Source organism: Brienomyrus brachyistius, chromosome 7 (assembly GCF_023856365.1).
Source record: "Brienomyrus brachyistius isolate T26 chromosome 7, BBRACH_0.4, whole genome shotgun sequence".
NCBI classification, from domain to species: Eukaryota; Metazoa; Chordata; class Actinopteri; order Osteoglossiformes; family Mormyridae; genus Brienomyrus; species Brienomyrus brachyistius.
Genome location: NC_064539.1, coordinates 3,124,811 through 3,144,635, shown reverse-complemented (window position 1 = coordinate 3,144,635; position 19,825 = coordinate 3,124,811). Strand labels below are relative to the sequence as shown.

Genomic DNA, 19,825 nt, shown 5'->3' with positions numbered 1-19,825 from the left:
TTACGATCCTCAGTCTAGGGTTGAGGACCATCAGAAAGGTAAAGGGAAAGGAGAGGGGAAAACGAGACAACCAGGGGATGGGAAAAGGGAACACGGGACACAAAGGGATCTTTTTTGTATTTTTTTATATTTATTCACAACACTTTCACAAACAGTAGGGTAAGAGACTTCGGGAGTGACACGGCCAAAACAATAAACAAACGGCACTAACGAACACAGACAATTCCAGCCGTTTACATATTTCGTCGGGTAGCCGAACTGCTACCACGCAAAAGATTTGAAAGCGTCTGGAGCGTCTGCTGCCGTAATTTTGTCAGACGCCTACATGCTTACAGCCGCTGATTTGCAGCACTTTCAAGAGACCACTTTTCACTCCGACGAGAAATCTCATGTTGTAATATCGCGAGATCTCGTGACGCGAACTCGTTACACCCCTGTCTTCCAGTTAGACATCCGTACGTAGGGCAGTGACAATGTTTACCCCGCTGTCTTCTCACAGTGGCCATGATGCCACCGTATCTTTCAGTCCTTCCGCAATGATGTCGCCAGTGTGATCTTCTGGGAAGTAGGATATTTGCAAACAGAAGCTTTGAAGTTGCCAGTGTTCGTCAATGAAATGCACCGTCAGGGAGAGGTATGGCTCAGATGTTCGGCTTGACCATAAATCTGTTGTTGTGGGCAAACTGTGAAACCTTTTGCAGTTTATGCGGCAGAGTTTGGCAACACGAATCATACAATTTAGGCAGTGCTGTTTGACTGAAATATTTTCGGCCAGGCAGTGTGAACCTTGGTCCTAAAGTATCCAAAAGTTGTTTAAAACCATCTCTCTCAAGCACTTGAAATGGCACCATATCTTTTGCGATGTGATTGGCGACGGCGTCACGCCATCTGCTGCTTTTCTTGTCCCAAGGCACTTGTCTTGTGGAATGAGTTCGCTAAAGTTTGCTGAGTGTGTTTTTGTGCTTGTTCCTTGGGTAATTTAGACTCGTGCTGGACAGTTGACTTCTTAAGCTTTTCGTATTCTTCGTATTCTGTGAGGTGGTTAGTTCACAAATGGTGAAACAGGTTAGTTGTCGAGCTTTCACGGCAATCGATTTACCACATAGTCTGCAGATTGCTGTCTTTTGAAAAACATCAGTCTTTTCAAAACCAAACCACTACCACGCCAACGCGAATGAACCACGTCTGGCAATTAACTCTAACGACATAGATTGCGAGGCTGTTTTATCATCTGGCGCAGTTTGTTCAATCTTCGCACCCTGGTCTTGGATTACCCTCATCTGTTCCTTCATATTTCTTGGATTTTTGTTTCCCAGTGTTACTATAGAAAACTATTTTTCTTGTCCTAGGTTTTCCCTGCTTATGTTCTGTTTTGTTCCATTTTGGTTCTGTTTAATTATGCTTGCATTCCATTCGTAATGTTTAATGTTTACTAGTTTTTGGAATTTGTAACGCTCCATAGTTTCTGTGTTGACGCCATACTGCCTTGGTAGAATGCGCTACACAGGTTTGAGTTGAGCATTGCTCTCTTTAAGTTTTTATTTAAGAAATGCAGTCGTTGCTCTGCACTCTTACTCAAGTACAGTTAAGTACTTGATGTTAAGTAAGTGGTGTTGACTTATGACCTGATATTTGTGCCACTAAAACCTAAATATGAATTTTGTATATTTGAATCTGCATTTGCGTGTGGCATTATTTTTGGTAAGATGGGACACTCGTGCTGTGTGAAAGGCTGTCATACTAAATCACATGGTAGAAATGGCAGAAAGATGGACTACAACATGAGATTTTTTTGGTTTCCCACTTGGAAAAGAGGATATGGGCAGCAGGTAGAGGAGGTAACGAAAAGGCGTCGGGTGGCCTGGGTCGCAGCAATGAGACCGAAGGAGATCACTTTCAACAGGATATCTCCGTTAATGCGTGTTTGCTCGCTGCATTTTCACAAATGCGAGTAAGATGTTTTTTAAGCAGTATTACTGAATATGCATTCTAAAGTTCTAAAGTCTTAAGTTGGTGTTTTCACATTGGTTAACCTACGCTAGCAAGCTAACCTCACTACAGAGGGTAGCAGAAATGAGATAATCTGTTCGTGTTAAACTAGCGTTACAGAGTGAATGCTTTTAAAAGACAGAAGTAAACAGCAGAACTGTAATGACACGTTAATCAGTGCATGTACAGTATGTGTATATTCGCGTGCATGGATTATAAGCCACAATGCTGGGTAAAGCTATCACTGTGTGCTGTGTCCTTTCTTAAACATTTAAATTACTCGTGCGTTTTGGTAATGAAAATTGCCTATTACTGATTACAGTTAGACACCTCAAAGCACCAGCCCATGATACGGTTTATTATCATGATATGGTCTGCTCCACCTTCAGTGTATGCTTTTAAATCTAACCAGCAGATCTAACCAACAGATCGATCTTTCATTTTCCACAAAATAATGATGTAACATTATTCCACTAATCTTAAAAAACGTATTTATTAATGCTTTTAATGTCACTGAAATACAAAATAGAATTAATCTGCTCGATTTTTGTTCCACTTCTAATTGTTTTCCCAATATTTTTGTGTAACTTAGAAGTTAGAGTGGGGGATTGCGGTCAGCCATCTGGTAAGTTTATCAGTATAAACTCCACTGCAGTAGATACTAGTTGAATGAAGTACCTACCCCAGAGCATGAGCTAAACACGGTTCAGGAACTACAGTCAGATTGAAATCCGGCGGTGGAACACAATGGAAGTTCCTGGTTCCTTAAAAATGTTCCTATGATGGGAAAGTGACTCTGTTACTGTGTATTACTCTGTTACTGTGTATAATCCTTGTTCCTGTTTTTTCTTCATCAGATTGTGAGGATTGCCAGTCCTCCTTCACTGAGCAGTGTGAGGTCCATGGACCTCCTGTCTTCATCTCTGACTCTCCTGCAGTCATGGGGATCCCTGGCAGGGCCCTCCTTACCTTACCACCTGGTTTAGAGGTTCTGCCATCCAGCATCCCTGAGGCAGGTCAAGGGGTGTTCAGCCAGGGGCAGACTGTGCCCAGAGGAATGCATTACGGTCCCTATGAAGGAGAAGTCACCTGAGGATTCACACAGGAGAGAAGCTCTATCATTGTTCACAGTGCGGGAATAGCTTCACTGAATTACGATTCCTAAAGAGACACCAATGGATACACACAGGGGAGAGGCCCTACCAGTGCTCTCATGCCCTGTGTCAGCAGACATGCAAGGCATGAGAAGAACAGCACCGCCAAGAGGATATACTGGGCGATGCATGCATACCGATCTCCCTCAATGAGGTGTAGAAGGCTGAGGCCACAGAGCCCGAAGATGGCGGTCAGCATCAGCAGTAGCGCCGTGACCCTGCTACGCTTTTCGCCTTCTACAACACCCGACAAGCGGCAGGTCAGCAGCAGGGCCAGGATTAGCGAGGCCACGGCTGTCCCTCCCACTGCCGTTAGTATCGCCACGCCCCACCCAATGCCCAAATCACAAAGGGCGGCGAAGGGCCTCATGAGGAGGGAGCTGCAGCCTGCAGGAGCAGCTTTATCCCAAAGAAGCCAGCCAGAACAAACAGCAGAAGGTTCGGGAAAGCCATTAGTGCAAGAGATGCCGGCAGTGCTCAAAACGCAATGCTGAGTTCACCTGTGGTTTTTGTTTAAATAGGCAAATTTTTTTCATGTCTTACGTAAAAAACCAAGTGATACGTAATCACCAAAAGTTCTAGAACTTTCAAATACAACGTGTGCAAAACGTGTGGCAAGCGTAAAGTTGAATGATAAATGAATTATTATTAAATATTATGCCGCAATGTTATGATAAATTGTGATTTATTCGTCCTCTGATATTTTACAGTTTATTCATTCTGAAGCTCAAAGTGTTGCTAAAATAAATAAATCGCCATAGTCCGTGATTTTGAGTGGCGCCACTATGCATTTGTGTGACGGGGCACAAGATGGCAGGGAAGCCGTCAGACAGCAGGGAAGCTGTCACCCGCAGGGGGGCCAGACACAACAGTGAAGACTTGGTGCATCAGGGGTAGAGGGCAGGATGGTGTGTGTACTGCGTGGCGTGGCATTGTATGGCGGAGGCTGGACAGTGAATGCATTGCATGTAGTAGCACAGCACTGCGTAACAGGCCAAGGATGGGTAAGATTCCTGTGTGTGGACAGGGACAACCTAAATCAGGCGCTGTCATAGACCCCTGACGCCAGGCTGAGGGACTGTTCGGGGTTTGGTCCACTCTCGGTCCCATAGCAGTATAAAGGGTGTATGGTTTTAGAGAATGTGTATGTGGTAAAGGATGTGGGTCTCCCAGGTGCAGTATCCTCATTGAGATAAATTGATACATGGAATTGATTTTGCTCCACATTGACGCATGCAGGTGTCAAAAGTAAACGAAATAGAATTGTTTTTAGAACATCTAATGTTTAGAATTACACTTGGTTCTTTTAGGGTTTTGTCACCCAGTAACAAGTTGTCTTGTTTAGTTTAGTGGTCACCCAGTAGCTGCGTGCTTTGTACAGACGGCAGCTACCTTGCAAACCTTCGCACTCCCCTGAAAGGGACTCAGAGATCGAGAGGGAGATAATGAGGGAATGTAAAAAAAAAAAAAAAAAAAAAAAAAAGGGGGGGGGAAAAGGGAAAACCATCCCCAAGGCAAATAATGGAACGGGTGGCCTGAGACTAAAGAAGGCTTGTAAAAATTGGTATCATCAGACTGGGGTAGATGACCAAAGGAGGGCACTCTAAACATATTGGAGATAGAATGTTGTGAGACGTTATTGGAAAGAAGAGGGAATGTTTGTTGTAGTATGGGAATGTACAAGCCAGAATATTATTTTCGGTGGAAGTCTGTGGCCTTGATGAGGGCTAGGAAACCTAGAGAGCAGCTGATTGATAAGGAAAGTCGTGTAATGGTTAGCAGAGAGGACAGGGGGGCCGATCCGACTGCTGCTGTTTCTCCGCCTGTGGCTGATGCTGATGCTGAGAAAAGGAAAAAGCCTAATGCAGATCTCCTGTATCCGGTCCTGCCTGAAGTGTCCCCTCTTCCACCGCTGATACCTGCACCTCGCTCTCCTGCCCAGGTCCCTCCTCCTCCAGGAAGAGGTGAGCCCTCTGCTCCTGCTGCAGAAGGGGGGGCAGTGGGTCCGATGCCACATCCTTCTGTCTTCCCACGATGAGGAGGATGAGGACGATGACCAACGGAATGATGATGAGGAAGAAGAACCTGTACCCAAAGGCCGGGACAGAGGCTTTGGGACTGTTTTGCTTATTGGAGAAAGAAAACTTTGCCACTTGGTGGCTAGGCAATTCTGAGAGACCGTATCCCTGAAGGTCAAGAACAGCCTGAAAGATTGCATTGCACTGCTTAGTTTTATGGAAGAGGAGGGGCTGCAGGAAAACTGGGAGAGACTGTTGTGCTTGATTACCTCTATGTGGCAGAAGACATGCATGCCGTTTGTCAGCCCAGCCAGGAGAAGAGGTATGTGGGAGGTTCGGTCCCCCATATATCATATAGGGAAAAGGGGTCATTAGAATAGAAGGACTTAGGACCCTGAGTCGCAGAATGTGAGAGAAGGACCGTGTAAGTGTATGTATAGGATGGAAGGTGGATGTGTGGAGATGGACAGGTGCAAAGGTACAAAGTAGATCACTGTGTAGAGGTACAGGGAATGGGGGATGCAGAAGAAAGTAAGGAGAAAAGTGTTCATCCACTGCCAGACTGGTTAGGGGAAGCACCTGATTGCTTATGGGCAAAAGGGAAAAAATGACTTTGGCAGAGTGGTATCAGCTGAGCCTTTGGTGGTCCACCCCAAGTCTGACTTTCAGCCTCACAAGGCCTAGTATCCCTAGAGATGCAGAGAAGGGAGTGAGAGAAGTACATGCAGATCTGGTGAAAGGGGGGCTATTAAGGAAATAGCCTATTCTCCAGTTAATTCTGGCTTACGATTCTGGCTTCCATACCAGCGGAGGCTAAATGGTTCTCTGTCATTGATTTGGCTAATGCTTTCTTTTCTATTCCAGTAGATCCAGATTCCCAGTATTGGTTCGCCTTCACCTTTCTGGGGAGGAGGTGGACCTGGACAGTGATGCCCCAGGGCTACACAGAGTCACCTAGCGTGTATGGGCAGGAGCTGGCAAAAAATTTGGAGGGGTTTACTGCGCCTGGGCATAGCACACTGGTACAGTATGTGGATGGTTTGTTACTTTGCTCTCACACTCCCAAGTTCTGTAAACAGGACACCATAGCAATGTTAGACTTCCTGGCTGAAAATTGGCACAAAGCCTCCAAAGAAAAGCTGCAGCTAGTGTCATAAAGGGTTAAATACCTTGGACATGTGTTGACAAGTAAGGGAAGGTCATTAGGACCAGATCGAGTGGCCTCCATACAGAAGATGCCCAAACCAGAGACTAAACAGCAATTGCTTTCAGTCCTAGGAATGATTGACTATTGCAGGCCTTGGATTCAGGACTATGCACAGAGGTCACAGCCCTTGGTTGATTTGACAGTTGGGCTGAGACTGACTGACAGACAGACTGACGTGGACGTCCGAAGCTGAAGACAGCCTGATTGATTTAAAACAGGCGTTAATGTCAGCCCCAGCCTCTTAGGGGTTGCCTGATTATAGAAAGCCGTTTGTGCAGTATGTGGATGACAAAAAAGGGTTCATGATTCCAATTCTGATTCAGTATCACGGGGAACTACTCAAAGCGTTTGGTGCCTCGAGCATTACCCCTTTGTCTTCGAGCAGTGGCTGTAGCAACTGAGGCGATGATGGCAATTGCAGATCTAGTCCAGTTACATCCACTGAAACTTTGAGTTCCCCATGCAGTGCACGCAATCCTGACACAGGCCAGGACATCTCATTTGACGCCTGCGCGATCGGTGCATTATCAGAATGTTTTGTTAACACAAATGTGACTGTGGAAAGATGCTCTGCTTTCAATCCGGCGACCTTCCTTCCCACGGAGGCGGACGGGGAACCGCATGATTGTTTGCAGGTCATCGACTGTGTGTGCAGACATAGGCCAGATCTGACTGACATCCCACTGGAAGGAGACAACATCCTGTTTGTCGATGGGAGTTCGTTGAGGCTGGAGGACGGATCCCCAGCGACCTCCTATGCCATGGTGATGCAAGACGGATCACTAGTGGACGGAGGGCTTCTGCCCAGACATTGGTCCGCACAAGCGGCTGAGCTGTTTGCACTGCAACAGGCCTGCAAATTGGCTGAGGGACAAAAAGTCACTATCAACACAGACTCAAGATACGCCTTCGGGGTGTGTCATGATCATAGTGCATTGTGGAAGCAGAGAGGTTTTCGCACCAGCACTGGAAAACCTATTCAGCATCATGAGTTGTTGGAACAATTACTGGACGCTCTCATGCTACCTGAACAGCCCACACAAAGCAGACTGATGAAATCAGTCAGGGGAATGACCTCACAGACCAGTGGGCTAAAAGTTTAGCCCAGGACTCCACTGGGTTTGGGAATAAGGTTTTGCTGGCAAAGGATGTTGATAAACCATGTGCTGAAAATGACCTTGTTTTGATTCAAACAGGTGCAACGGAGGCTGAGCTCCGCGGATGGAAACGGAGCAGAGCATGGAGTGATAGAGAAGGCGTGTGGCGACATTCTGGGACTAACCAACCTTATCTCCCTAGATCTGCGTATCCAGGGATGGCCAAAGCCGTTCATGGCCTGGATCATGTGTCCCGTGATAGGATGGTGGCGGCTGTGACTCGGGTGTGGCATGCCCCTGGGTTTGCCGCAGCTGCTGCCCAGTTCTGTGGGAAGTGTATGGTGTGCATGAAATTCAATGTGGGAAAGCGCATTCCAAGTGTCCCTGCAGTGACCCTGAGTCCCCAAAGCCCATTCGATCACCTGCAGATGGATTTCATTGAGCTAACTCCGTGCAAGGGATATAAGTATTGCTTGGTGATTGTGGATCTGTTTTCCAGATGGGTGGAGGCATTTCCTTGCCATCGCCCTGATGCTCTGAGCGTGGCTAAATGTCTGCCAAAGGAGGTGATTCCACGATGGGGCATTCCATCTAAAATCACCACAGAGAACGGTCCTGTGTTCATCGCAGAGACCCTGGCTAAATTGTCCCATTGGATGCAAATTGATTTAAAGCATTATTGTGCCTATCACCCCTCGAGTGGGGGGATTGTGGAGAGAGCAAATCAGACACCTAAACTGAAATTGGCGAAAATTTCAGACGATGGGCCTGCCCTAGGTGGATGCCCTGCCCCTGGCTTTGTTATTCATGCGAGCCAGGACACACCGCCAGACAGGGTTGACAGGAAGGCCGATGCGTGTTTTGTCTCACTCACGATATGTCACACTGGAGACTGTGGATGGGGATTTGCTGACTTATCTTACAGGTTTGCGGCAAGCGATAGGTGCAGCCTGGGATCAGGTTCGTGCCAATTGGAGAAATCCAATTTGCAGTGATTCAGTGACAATATGTCAATACGTTAATCATTAATCAAAGGACAACCAAGTATTTACAGTGATTCAATGATGGTACCAAACTGTGGTAGAAAAATTTTTAATATAACACTTAGAATAAAAGTCGGACCTCTCAGTTTGATGAGGTAAAGGAAATCTTTTATTCTAGCAACTCCTGTCACACTCTGGCACTTGGTACCAAGTCACTCGGAGCACACAGAGCAACCAGTTGATAAACCATAACTCCTAATTCCCAATAAGGACTTCTAAATCCTGATTGGTCACGAAACACCAACAAACCGAGCTCAAACGTATAACAAACACAATTCTCCTACTCTATTGGTTTACCTTGGTGGCAAGGTAAAATCCACCCATCTAGCTCAGTTTACCAGAACATGTCTCGACTGCTAGGCTCCTACTTGAGATATGAATATAGATATTGATTACATGACATTGATTACATGACATTGAACAATACTTGGTTGTCCTTTGATTAATGATTAACGTATTGACATATTGTCATTGGATCACTGCAAATACATGGTTAACATATGATTAATATGAATAACATAATTACTTATACATTTGCACTACCGCATAGCTTGCTATATTTGTCTGCCAGAATTATTTTATAAAGCTATAACAGGCTGTGCACCAGTTGGGGCAGCTTCGAATCTCTTCCTGCAAGTGGTTTCTTCCCCCCCTTGGTTCCGCTGTCTGCCTCTCCAAGGTCTGAGCTTTCCTCTGGGTCTGCGGAACTTACTGCAGGCAGCTATCGCGAAGCGGGGTCACACAGTATTCAAAACAATCTCTTCTTGCCTAAGGCCTAAGACATAACAGACCCAATATGCCAACCTCCCGGGCCTACCAATATACAATTTTACTTCCACATTCCCCCCTTTTGAACATGCGAGATCCGCACAGTTCACAAACAATCAGAGTCCGCAGCGTAGTAAAATTCCGGACAAATGCGTGGTGGGTCGAAGCGGGCTGGTGGCGGCTGGATGGAACCAGCGGTGTTGGCATTGCTGCTCACATTGATAACAACCTGGGGCTGAGGGTCGTAGAGCCAGGCGGGAACAAGAGGATCATCCACGTAGGGAAGAGGGGGACCCCGTAGGAACATACCAGAATTTGCCTGGAAAGACAGAATACTAGAACAACACCTAAACAGCAAGAAGATTAGTAGCAACACTACAAGCAAGATCAAAACATGAAAAACTAAGGTCTGAACACCCCAGATAAACTCGGAATCAGTGAGGAGAACCAATAGTCCCAGCTGTACTCAAACAGGCCATGCTCCTCATGTATAGCAGACATCTGCTTGTGCACCACGTCCACTAGATCCTGCACAGCCTGAGTGGAATCAGGGATGTACGTGCAACATTCTCTCCCCACAATAACACAAACTCCACCTTCAAAACAGTTCATCAAATAAATTACTGAGGAAAGTGTTTGCTTTTACTCCTATTTCTTAGGGTTTTCATCTCTAGTCTCCAGCTCACCATTCTCCAGTACATTTCCGTGGCCATTTTGTCCGATAGTATTGTTGGATTTTTCTGTGCTATAATTTTTTTTATGTTTATATTTAATCCTTGTGTGTTGTATAAATTATTAAAGTAAAAGTTTCTTTTACTTATAATTCCTTTTATTTTTATGTGTGTGCTATTTTGCACTCTCGGTCGGGAGTTGGGGGGTGGCATGGTGGTGTAGTGGAGTTTGCATGTTCTCCCCATGTCATCTCCTGTTTCCCCCCACAGTCCAAAGACATGCTGAGGTTGATTTGAGTTACTAAATTGCCCGTGGGAGTGCATGTGTGAGTGAAAGGTGTGTGCCTGGCCCCCCATCCTGGGTTGTTCCCTGCCTCGTGCCCATTGCTTCCGGGATAGGCTCCGGACGCCCCGCGACCCAGTAGGATAAGCGGTTTAGAAAATGGATGGATGGATGGATGGATGGATGGATGGATGGATGGATGAATAACCCTGCATAATTAGCATGCACTCTGCCTCAGTAAAGTATGGAGCTGGCGCCTGTTCAAACCAGGGATTCTTTGTATAAAAGCATCTGGTACATAAATGTTATCCTCTTTCCTGAGCTGTGTCCTACACAGCGGTGTGTTCACAATGTGACCCCTTTGGCTCTCTTCTCTCCCTACCCTCTTCCACAAGAGCAGCAAGGACCTGGTCCAGCAGGTGGAGGAGCTGAGTCGGTTGCTAAGCGATGCAGAGGCAGTCAGCCGTGATGCTAAACGGGACTGGGCAGTCCTGCGGCGTGAGAAACTGGGGCTGCAGGAGAGTGTCGCAAGTCATTGTGGAGTGTCTTCGGCCTGGACGCGCTGGGGGATGCCTTGGGACACACTGGGGGAGAGCATCGTGAGTGGGTCGTGGTGTATGGTGTCGCAATGCTGGTACCCAGTGTTTGATACTCTTCTATCAGAAATCACCCATTTTCTTACAAATATGACCTGCTGATTGGTGGCAGATTTGAGTTTTGGGTTTTGTTTTGGGTGTATATTGCAATGCTTGGGCATCTTCACACTTCCCCTTCTCAGTCAGCACTAAGAGTGGTCTGAAAGTGGAGGTGCAGACTCTGCGTGACCAGCAGAGGGCAGACAAGGCCCACTTCAAGAAGATGCAGGCAGACTACCAGAGAGCTGCAATTAGCCTTTGGGGAAACTGCTAAGCTGATGGCCCTGCTGGACGGGAAGGTTCCTAGAAGTATGAGTGAGCTATTTGACAAGGAAATGATCTTTGAAACTACAATCCTTGTACTCCCTTAGGAGGGTGATGTGGATTAGATCCACGTTAGACTCATTCTTATGATGCTGTATTGAAAGCAGAACTCAGAAATGTAACTTGATGTGTTAATGGCATGGTGACCACAGCATCACATGTCACTGTGTCCACACTGCCAGGTCTGACCGACAACATGTTGAAACGTCAGGTGTCCAGGTTGAAGAAGGAGCTGGCCCAGGAGGAGGTGAAGAAGCTGAGCACATTCGGGGAACTCCCTGTCAAGGTGGAGCAGCTGATGCAGCAGGTTAGGCCCAGTCTCCTTCAGAACCGGATCCTGGAGTGACCCAGTTCCAGCTGTCTACTCCAGGCATCAGTCTGAATGTCAGAGGTAGTTCAGTTAAACATCTGAGATTTTCAAACAGGCGCAAACAATGTTAAATATTATGGATTATCTGCTTTGCTTGTTCATTGCTTAGGCCAAAGGGGTCTTCCAGTTGCATTAATAAATCTGAAATGGAATTTGATTGGTGGAAAAACAGGGCTGTAGCGTGCGACTTTCTCTCACCATGGTTCTGTGGAGCGTAGTGCCAGTTCACTTGACTTGTTTCTCCTTCCTGCCTTAGGCCAGTGGCTCTCAAGCTTCTACACCATGTAGTACCTCAGATAATATCTGAAGCTTTTTGCATACTGTAGGGGGCTGTTGTGTGGCTCAGCAGGCTGTTTGGATCCTCCAAATTGAAATCTCCATTTATAAACCTCATACCTTGATGGAATTTGTTTAAAAATAACTGTTAATTATGCAAGACAAGTGTTTAGGCTATATAATATTCAAATATTTTATCAGTATATCATCCATCCCTAACTTGCACCATATGGTACATTTTCTTGTTATACCAGTTAAGCAAGTATCTGGAAGGGGTTTGTTTGAAGGGATTTCTGGGTAGGGGAGCTAGCAGCTGGTGGCGGTGTGTAGGAGTGAACACGAAGTTTGTTGTGAAACCTGAATTTTGTCTTTCCCTGCCAGTCAGTGGTCATGATTTGTGACACACTTTGTGCACACTTCTAAGTGTCTTTCCACTTCTGTAGTCTGGAGATCTTTCATCTCTAGCCCAGTATTATGTTATTCCTCCTGGACTCCTCACATATCGGCGACCTTACCCAGGACCTGTGCTCCTGCCGAGCTGAGGCGGCGCTGGTGGCTGCGTGGGAGACCAGCGACACGGCGGTTCAGAAGCTGATCGAGGATCTGCGGCAGGCCCAAGTTGGGCAGGAGCGTGCAGTAGACAGAGGCTGAGCTTGGAACACTTTGCGCTGATGCATAACACTGGGCCCGGGAGGAGCAGCTCCTTGAATCATTGGAGAGCCTCAAGCAGGAGGTTAGTGGTGGTGCTTGTAGGTTAGAGAGCCAGATTAGCTTAATCTAAAGTATTTCAGGCAATGTGGTACTCCAGCAGGAGCCCGCGGAAACCAGGACTAATGGCATGTGGTAAGTTCATTATCGGCTAGACCACCTGCCATACTAAAGGTGGCAGTAGCACACAACGTATTTGATGCTGGTCAGGCCACTGCACCTCAGCATGTTTGATTAATTGGGGATTAGGGATCCCACTTTTTCTGTCCCGATACAGACACCTGAGCTTTGGGTATCGGCTGATACTGAGTACCGATCCAATACCAGTGTTTTAATAAGTAAGCTGTAGGCTTTGCCTCACTGAAAGAGACTGATCATTTTTTTTTGTGCAAGGGAAAACGTGTATATATAATTCCGTACATTTAAACTATATATGCAGTGGAAACTGCTTATAGTGATCACGTCTGTCTAGGTGAAATTGAGCACTATAACTGGATGAACTTTTTTTTTTTTTCCTATGGCTCGACAGATTATCATCTAACATTTGTATATTACCTGACTATAAGGTAATAAAATGGACAGTATTGCTATTTACTAAATTTTACTGACACTTTCAAAATACAGTATAACTGTTTCAAATTATAGTACTATACAAATAAAATGACAATGCATATAATTAAAATATGCCATAGTACTGTACATGTAGCATACTGTAGCTTCTCTGCATCTCATTGGCTTGTTTTTGGAAGTTTGAGTCTCTCTGTCGTTTTTGATTCTGTCCCAAGCTTTGAGTCATACGAGCGGTTAATCACTATAACCATGATCACTGTAAGCGGTTTCCACTCTGTATTTAATTACCTTACTTGATATTTGAGCTTTCAACTTAACTTATTTAATGTTGGACATAAATATCACTAGTTTCATTTTCTCTCGCTTCTCCAAAATTTGGTTTGTGGTCTTTCTCTGCTAGCATTAGGATATTCCATGTACTCTGCACTATGGAGCGTCGTTTGATCAAATTGCTTGTGTTAAGTGATGGTTGTCCCTTCCTCCTCTCAACAGAACAGACATTAGTCTGACAATGTCACGGCTTTGAGTTTCAACATAATGTTGCGTTTAAGTGGTATCTGACAATTTTTATGAGTACGAGCGTCAGTGTGAGCGCAGTATCACCCCGATATCACTATCAGTGCATCCCTACAAATTAATCATGAAACTAGTATGAGAAGTCAGTCTTCAGGTGCTTCTGTATTCAGGCTGTTTGAATGTGAATGTGTCCATCTGTGAATGGAAGTCCAGTGTTTCCCTTTAACTGTGACTGACCAGGTGCAGCAAAGGCAAGAGGGTGAAAGTTCACTGAAGCACAAACTAGCTGAACAGCAGCAGCTGGTGACGGACCTGCAAATTATTCTGACTGAATCCCAAGAGACCAGCAAAAGGAACCAGCAGGCCTTCGGGCAGAAGTCCGATCAGCTCCAGAAGGTGTGTAATTCAGGAATCCAGAATCGCTGCTATCAGACTAACATTGTTATAGTGCAGTGATCAATATAAGGGTTTGAGAAATGACTGAATGCTGTGCCCAGGGTCAACAATTATAGGAGGAGCTGGAAGAATTGAAAGCAGAGAGGAGCCAGCTGAGGAGGGACCTTGAGGAAAATGTCCAGCAGGTAACGCAACTAACTGAGCAGATGTTCCTTTGGGTGAAAATAATATGCACATCTTTCCATTGGAAGATGCATTACCAGAATAAAAGGATTTCGGCCCATATCTCTCCTTTCCCTCCTTATGGTGGGCCTTGATTGACTGTAGTTTTATATCCATCTTATAAATATAAATGTATATGTTCTATAAATGGTAAAGATTTTAACATTGTTCATTTTAAGAATCGATTTCATTCAGATCAAATGAATCTATTTCAATATTTGATCTGCACATTCCTACAAGTCTGTCTTGACAAAAAGGGGTGTGAAGATTTTTGCAGCTATTGTGGTTGCTTGTTCCTTAATATTTACGTTTCATAATGTCTTGTACTTAAACTATTTACTATTTCCAGCTAAAATCAGTACTGTTATCTCTGTTCCTGTAGTTATTTGGGTAAGTTGATGCTGCTGTCATGTTTCAGTATTAGTTTTGCAAATCGTGATGTACCACCTGAATCCGTCGTCAGGTTTCCTAGAATTTGATGTATTCAATATCTGCCTTTTCACTTGTTTGCTCAAAAGAAATGAAAACATGTCTCTGCTGCTAGTGCTTGTCGCTAATTTGACTTTCTTCAATCAGTTGAAGTTTTTGCATCAGGTTTGGTGTAAAAGTTGTTGATCCTTCAAATTCCGGCGTTTCGTAAATTTGTGTCGTTTTTCATGTTGCATTTGATGGGAAATAGCCTTAAGGCAGGTGTCCCGTCTAAGCTGTGAAGTTAATTAATAAAGTAATTTGGAAGTGAAGGGCACGGGTTTCCGAATGTGACCTTCTGACCTCTGCAGGTAAAGCAGCTCGGAGAAGAACTGGAGGAAGAAAGACAAGTGAGACAATTCAAGAAGCTGCTGGATGAGGCTTCTGCCAAGGTCAGTCTTGGTCTCTGTGTCTCATTTAGGCTGTTTAATCATTAACTTGTGCCTTTCAGAAACTTCATTTTGCTATGTTGACTAAAGTAGGGGTGGGGAACTTGTTCCATGGTGGGTAGGTGTGGGTTTTGGGGATGGCCTCTCTTAGCCAATAACAGTGGGTACCCTGGAGTTGAGAACCTGTTTTATTATGGGCTGATGGACAGGTCGTCCCGAAAACCTACACCGACTCGCCATGGACCAGGTTCCTCACCCCTGGTCTTAAAGAGCTGAAGCCATTAACAGTAAAGTTATACTGTGTGACTCGTGAAGCAGACTAAGCTAGGTAATCAGCACAGTGTCCCAAAAGGGGCTGTTCACTAACCCCTGGGTCTCACTGACTCCAGCTTCTCCCGGAGACGAGTCAGAGAAGGAGTGCAGCTGAGGAGTCCAGGCAGCTTCTTTATAGGAGACTCGAGGAATCCGAGAGCCTCCTGCAGGTAGGTGGGGAGCCTTGGCTGGTTGCCTGTGGGAGCCCCTGAAGTCTGGCCTTGATCGCTTCGTTGTCCCATCAGGGTCTGCTCGATCGCTGCCAACTCCTCCGGGAGCAGGCTCTGGGGGCCAGTACTGAGCTGATGGCCCAGCTGGATGAGTCCTCGCTGGTGCAGAATGAGCTCATCTTCCGCACGCTGCTTTCCATCCCCAAAGCCACACGGCAGATCTACAGGAACTTCCGCAAGAACACAGATGACTTCAATGGTTTTGTCTGCCAGACTGCGGTAAGAATGACCTGGCATGGCTGTGGACTGTGTGCTGCACTACATCCCCTGAAATGTGTGAAGTGGGCAGTTCTGTAAGGTGACTGGAGTTGGGCTGAATGTTAGTCGTCACTATGAGGAGCTGTAATGTGCCTTTGTCCTTTTGACGTGCTGCTCATTTGCCTTCCACCAGGGGGTGTATGCTGACCTGGCTACAGTACAGACAGCAGTTTGAGGCTCAAGCTCGTCACGACCTGGCCTGCATGGAGATGTGTCTGCAGGATCTGCTGCTCCAGCAAGTCCAGGGCCCGACACCCATTCAGGGCCTGGCCGTGCTGCAGCTGCTGGATTTGTGGGACCAGCGTGCATCTGAGCTACAGGAGAAGAGGCAGGGCTGCATACAGGTGTGTGTGTCTGGCTTTGTATTTACCACATTGTGGTAAAAGCTGCTGCATTTTTTAGTCTTGGTTTGTATTTTGTTTGGTTACTTGTTAAGGTTAGGGCTGGGTAGGGGTTCAGGTTATCTTGGGTAGGGTTCTGGGCATGCCCGTATAAATGAATGGAGTCCCCACAATGATAGAAATAAACTCTGTGTGAAACCCCAAGCTGGTCTCTGCTGAAAGCAAGTATTAGAACATTTTGGGTTAATAGACCTTAATCTGTGAGTATAGCAGCACCTTGTGGTGCAGCTGGGTACTGAACACAGCATGAGTCAGACAGGGGGGTAAGCGAGGGCCACCACCTGTCCCTTATAGTACAGGATCCTCCTCTATATTACAGGAGGCAGCAGTTTTATTTTATAAGGGGCGGGTGGCGGCCCTTGCGTAAACAGGCCAGGCCATTGGGTTGCCCTCCCATATTTGCGCTTTATACCCCAAATCTCGGTATGGGGGTGCAGCTGTCCCATAATTCCTCAACTGGTGCCAGAAGCGCTTCATTGCTGGGCAGCCATTGATTGTTACTGTATCCTGACCCTGCATTTGGCCCTTCCAGAAGCTGCAGAGTATTCTTGGAGACCGGAGTCAGGTTTGGCCCAGAACTCCGCCTCTGTCCAACCGGAGCTGGCGGAGCAGCGGCGCACCAATGAGGAGCTGCGGCCGCTGTGCGATGGCCCCTCCCCCGACTCAGCGGCGCTGGAACACCTGCTGCAGCGTCAGCTGTCCAGGCGAGCGGCAGCCGTGCAGCCCAGGAAGGAGCTCTACCAGGTTAGTCTGCTTGGAGCCCCATGGGCCACCTAGTGGCGGACTTGGTTGTGGCTATGTAAATACAAGTTATCAGCACTTTCTTTATAATTGGAGTTTTGGTCATTTTTGATCTGCTTTTGTGCCTAGATTCAGGGTCAGCTTTCTCTGCATTTGCTATGTATGTATAGTGTATACACTAAGGGGTGTAACCCGTCTCTGCCATCTCCCTCGCCCCTCCCAGCACCTGCAGGCAGAGTACTTTCAGGCCGATTCTGGGCTGCAGGTGTTCAAGGCCGATGCACAGCGTCAGCTGATGAAGTACCGGGGTCGCAGCTCAGCCCTGCTACAGTCCATACAGACAGACCTTGCGGGCACACAGACGGACGGCACAGGCAGCCTGCAGAACTACCCCCAGATGGTTGTCCAGCTGCAGCAGGCTGAGCAGATGGCCATGGTAAGGATTGGGGTGTGGACATGTTTTTTTTTTTTTTTTTTGGGGGGGGGGGGGGGGGGCTGCACGAGGGTGTGGCCCTGCCCTGCTTGTATGACCTGGTTTAGACGTGAAACCCTTTTTACTGCACGTGCAGTAAAAGCTAGGTTAGTTTCATTAGCTTGGGATGGGTAATTGCAGTGGAAAAGAGCCATTATTCTGTCCAGATCACACTAAAAGCTTGGGTATCTGTCCAGGCACCTGTGAAGTCTTTTTTTTTATTCTTCATTTATCATTGTTTTTGAGTTCATAACTATGCTTTGTCAGGATGCTGGATGTAATTTATGGTTATAAAATAACACATTTTGCAAGTTAAGTACTGAAGTACCAAAAAGAGACCCTTTTCAGGTACTGGTGCCTGACCAGAATTCACTGGAAATAGGAAAATGCCAAATTTTTAGTGCCGATCGTACAGTATGTGGTGCAGTAAAGAAGCGCCTTTGGAGTCCAGCTGCGTTTGTGTCCGTCAAGTCCTGCAGGCCTGTCTGAAGCCCCTTGAGGAGATTCATGAGGCTGCCTGTGACAAAGCCTCCAAACTGGCGGAGAAGGTCCTCGTGCTCAAGCAGCTGCTCCAGGATGTGCAAACCCAGCTTGAGGAGCGACAGAAGGCCATCAAAAGCCTGAAGAAGCAGCTCCAGGTTGGCGTCTCCTAACCTCATTCTGGGGCTGCTGTTGAAGTGAGACAATATTGCCCCTGCTAAGGGGTCACTCTGCTCCTATGTCCTAGGCCCAGGTGAGGAAGGGCGTAGCCCCCGGTACGGAGGAGCTTCAGATGAAGGCGAAGCTCTCCAGAATGGAGCTGGAGCAGAGCGCAGGCCAGCAGCTACCAGGAGAAGTAAGCCAGACACCTCGTCTGTGGTGGAACTTGCTGCTAATTGGCAGTTTTGCCAGGGTTTCCACGATGACTGCACTGCTGGATCACAGAGGATACCCTCAGGAAGCTAAAGGAGATGCTGGGAAACGTGCAAAACCAAGGAGATGAGTCCTGTGAGGATGACGAGGGGAAGCGGGCTGTTTCTTAGCCCCCTCCCCCCAGGTCTGTTCTCATTCCCCTTCCACACTGGCAGTCATTGCAGGAGGGCTGCCCAGTGCCAAGGTTTAGAGTGGAGCTGGTGCTACCCACCTAGTCCAGAGCACTGTGCAGCTGGAGCGAGCCAAGCTGGAGAGTGACATGAAGTACTTGCAGCTGGAGGTAGAGATTGGAGAGGTAGGATAGCCAGACCCATAGGGGGTGCTGCAGTGTCATTAAGATGCTTAGAATGACGCGATTGGCCATGAGATTGAATTGAATGAGGCCCCGGTTAACAGAGCCGCTGTAGCACTTGGGGCCCCGTTTACTTGGCCTTTTGGGATGCCCCACTCCTTAACCAGATGCTCTCCCTGCTGACTCTGGTTAAGTCTAATGTATTGTATGTGACCCCCCCCCTCCCCTCCCAGCCTGGTTTCCAGCCAGAAGGAGATCGCCAAGTGGAAGGGGCATGCCATGCGGCTGAAGGAGACCCAGCGTGATCTGAAGAGGCACGAGCGGCCTTCCCCTCACCCCTGCAAAAGGGGCCAGCTGGCTGCTACTGACGCCCCCTCCCCCATGAAGAAGCCGGCTGCCAGACGTGGCCTCCCCGGGCCCTAGTGTTTGAATGGTTGTGGTTCCAGACACTGCAGTTGGTGTGGGCACGGGTACGTGGGGGTGCACCTTCTCGGGTTGGGGTCACCATGGGGTCACAGCACTGTCACTTTTTCAAGACCTGGCAGCACGACAGAAGACAAGTGCAAAGATTGGTGGCCGATGTCCCCCAGCCAGGCCGACAACTGCATGGCTCAGTGAGACGGAGCCCCTCTCCGTTTCTTTGTGTGTGTGTTTCTTCTGTGTTGAAGTTAATAATAAAACCTTACCACTTTTTCTAATTTACCTTTGTGTACTGTATACATTATATATGGTCATATTTTTTCACTTTTACATGTACCTTAATACTCGTGTACAGCCAGAAGAGGGCAATCTCCCTCCTCAGATGTGGCCGAAGGCTTTAAACAGCGTCTTTCCCCTTTTCTGTGCCCTAAAGCAGCTTGCGAAGCCTGAGGCCCTGATAGCCTGTCCCTGCAAAAGGACACTCTGCTGTGACACAGTAACCTCAGCTGTTGGGTCATCTTCAGCTATTGCACATAGACGGCACCAACAGGAGCAAGTCACGCACATCCATAAAAAAAGGCTTTATTCTTGGACGGCTCTGGCTTGGCTGAACTTGTGCTGCCTGCTCCGGGCTCCCAGTGACTGTCGGGCCTCAGGACTAAACGGCTCCTTCCAGCCCTGAA

General features: G+C 47.1%; 1 long non-coding RNA gene across 1 annotated transcript; it reads left to right on the top strand.

Annotated features, from left to right (window-relative positions):
- The first annotated feature begins 444 nt into the window (after nt 1-444).
- Nucleotides 445-19,731, top strand: LOC125745817 (uncharacterized). The gene is made up of 19 exons (XR_007398769.1): nt 445-634; nt 2,847-3,581; nt 5,086-5,483; nt 6,026-10,829; nt 11,009-11,174; nt 11,372-11,496; nt 12,355-12,568; nt 13,870-14,025; nt 14,127-14,210; nt 15,027-15,107; nt 15,494-15,586; nt 15,662-15,865; nt 16,038-16,248; nt 16,838-17,049; nt 17,270-17,482; nt 17,990-18,156; nt 18,246-18,725; nt 18,956-19,192; nt 19,579-19,731. It is a non-coding gene; the product is annotated as an uncharacterized LOC125745817 (long non-coding RNA).
- Nucleotides 19,732-19,825: the final 94 nt, after the last annotated feature.